Below are 2,551 nucleotides of genomic sequence, written 5' to 3'. Positions count from 1 at the left end.
AGCCCCAGACCCCAACACAAGTGTCAATTACAGACCCCAACCCAGTCTTTAAGAGGAAAGGACCTCAGCTCTAGGCCCCAACAGGAAAAGGGGAGCACTGCATCTCCTAGAAATCTACTACCCCTGCCCCTCAGCAAATGTGAAACCAGCACTGCCATTAACTCCTGCTTTTCCCCAATGGGCTTCCATTCAGAACTAGGTCCCCCCAGTTTCCTCCCCCTCCTCCAGAAAATAAAGTCCTTTTGTCGGATCTGCCTATAGGTTTTGGCCAGTTTGCATGTCTCGAGTTACATTTGGTAATCTGTATTACCAAACACAAATTTTTGTGGGTTTAAAAGAGAAAAGGAACCAAGTAGGAGGCTACTTTTCACCCATGAAACCTACCGCAAAGCTGGTCCCCTTCCTGAAGCTTCCAAGCTACTTAGTCCTCATTCCTAATGCTTCTCTGCCTTTGCACTTTCTAGGCTACATGCCCTTCCTGAAGCCAGATTTTCCTATATACTGACTCACAGCTGGTTTCTAGAGGAGGGGCCAGCCAGTCATCAAGCTTGATTTTCACTCCCACTTCCTGGACTTTGATGACCTCCTTAGACAATAACGTTACTGGCCCAACCAGGGTGGCACCTAGCACAAGTAATAGGCCAACAGCCCATGTGTTGGCCCCAGCCGCACCCACACGCTCCTACCTCCGTCCCTCCAGCCAGATATTCCTAGGGCTCACGCCTGCATTACACGGCTTTTCATCGTTTCTCCCCAGCTGTGACCTATTATTAACAGGCATTGGATATCTTTAAGGTACTTGCTCAAGGCTTCGACAAATGTAGACTTTGAGAAACGATCACAAGCTAATGAACACATGACTTCATCCAGGTATAATCTGTGCACGTGGCTAGAACACCGAAGATGTAGTCTTTCAACAAGTATGCAACGCGGTACTGTGAGCAATCATCCCCACGCGGGAAAGTAGGCACCCAGAACATACTCTCCTGGCACCACGCCTCCCCGTTTCCCCCTTACGCTTGCAGCCACTATCCTACTCTGCCTTCCAGAGTCTATTTCAGACTCCACATGTTAGATCATGTAGAACTTCTTCTGCCTGGCTGTTCTTACTCAACAGGCCATAAGGGCCATTAGTTTCACCCATGTTGTTAAGAATGACAAGATTTCCTTTTTAAGGCTGAGTAATACCCATTTGTATTTATACACATATCGTATGTACATACAGATGTGCATATGTTTTATCCATTCATCTATTAACAAACATGTAGACTGTATCCTTATGTTGGCTATTGTGAATAATACTACCATGAGTAGCAACCTTCAGACAGCTCTTGGAGATATGGATTTCATTTTCTCTGGATCAAGACCCAGAAATGGTATTCCTGGATCATAGATTTTTGATGGACAAGGTTTTCCATAATGACTGTACTTTCTTTACATCTGAAGACAGTTTGTTGGTGGTATCTCCCCGAGCTATCATATCTAGATAATGTGAAAGTGTCAAACCAATTATACTTTTCACATTTGCCAGACTAAAAATCCCATGTATCAACAGCAGGAAAAAAATATTTGCCCATACTTGGGGGAATCTTTGTTTATTTGGTCTGGTTCTTACTCTGTGTGTATCTCATTTATACTCAAGAGTCAGAAGAGAAACTGTCTTTTTCCATATAATAGTATGTTTCATAATTCTATTGACCAAGCACTGAAAGGTAATAAGGGTAATTTATCACATTATGGCCCATTCAATATTCAAAATAACGCCTACACTGATAAGTGAATCTCAGCTTTAGATTATGTTCATATGTGTTAAAGAAAATTGTCAAAGTACATGCAAAGCAATTTAGTGCAATTAAAAATTGCTTAGCAGTTTCTTTTCTGTCTAATCAGCTTAAATACTGCTGCATCAGCTCTTAAAAACTATAATAAGGATTCATCTTTCTCCCCAATAGGTTTATGTTATAGTAACTGAAAAACAATACAGAAGTTAAAATATTCTATATAGTTGTCTTTAAGTGGTCAGTGAGCTTTACATCGGTTTTAGAAGTTTAACTTTATAATCATACCTACATATACTGTAATGGCAAAATATAAGTGATGCTAAAACACTCATTAAACTTGCCAGTTTTCACTTTCCTGAATCTGACTGGAATTTCTGATATATATACACACACAATATTCTAGTTGTGATTTTATATACACATTCACACATAACTATATGGATGAATACACACACACACACACACACACACACACACACGTGCACACACGGACTATCCCCTATGCTTCAAAGAGTGCCTTCAAGTAGTACCAAGACGTTGTCCTATATTTTCATGCTGAGCATTGCTCAATGTGGGGGTAGTAAAAGTGCAAGTGATCTTTGAAGATATCTCCATTCAAATCCAATAGATTATTTTCTGTGTTTCGTGTTCTAGCTAGACAAAACTTCATTTGCTTTTAAGGACTCATTTGAAGACAACCACCCCAACCTACAGGGTTTGAGGCAGACTAAAATATGAAGGGCTTACGAAACGTGGAGCCAGAGATGGTT

The sequence above is a fragment of the Hyaena hyaena genome, unplaced genomic scaffold (genome assembly GCF_003009895.1).
Source record: "Hyaena hyaena isolate Hyena2069 unplaced genomic scaffold, ASM300989v1 scaffold_1571, whole genome shotgun sequence".
Taxonomy (NCBI): Eukaryota; Metazoa; Chordata; class Mammalia; order Carnivora; family Hyaenidae; genus Hyaena; species Hyaena hyaena.
This window is presented reverse-complemented; position numbering follows the sequence as displayed.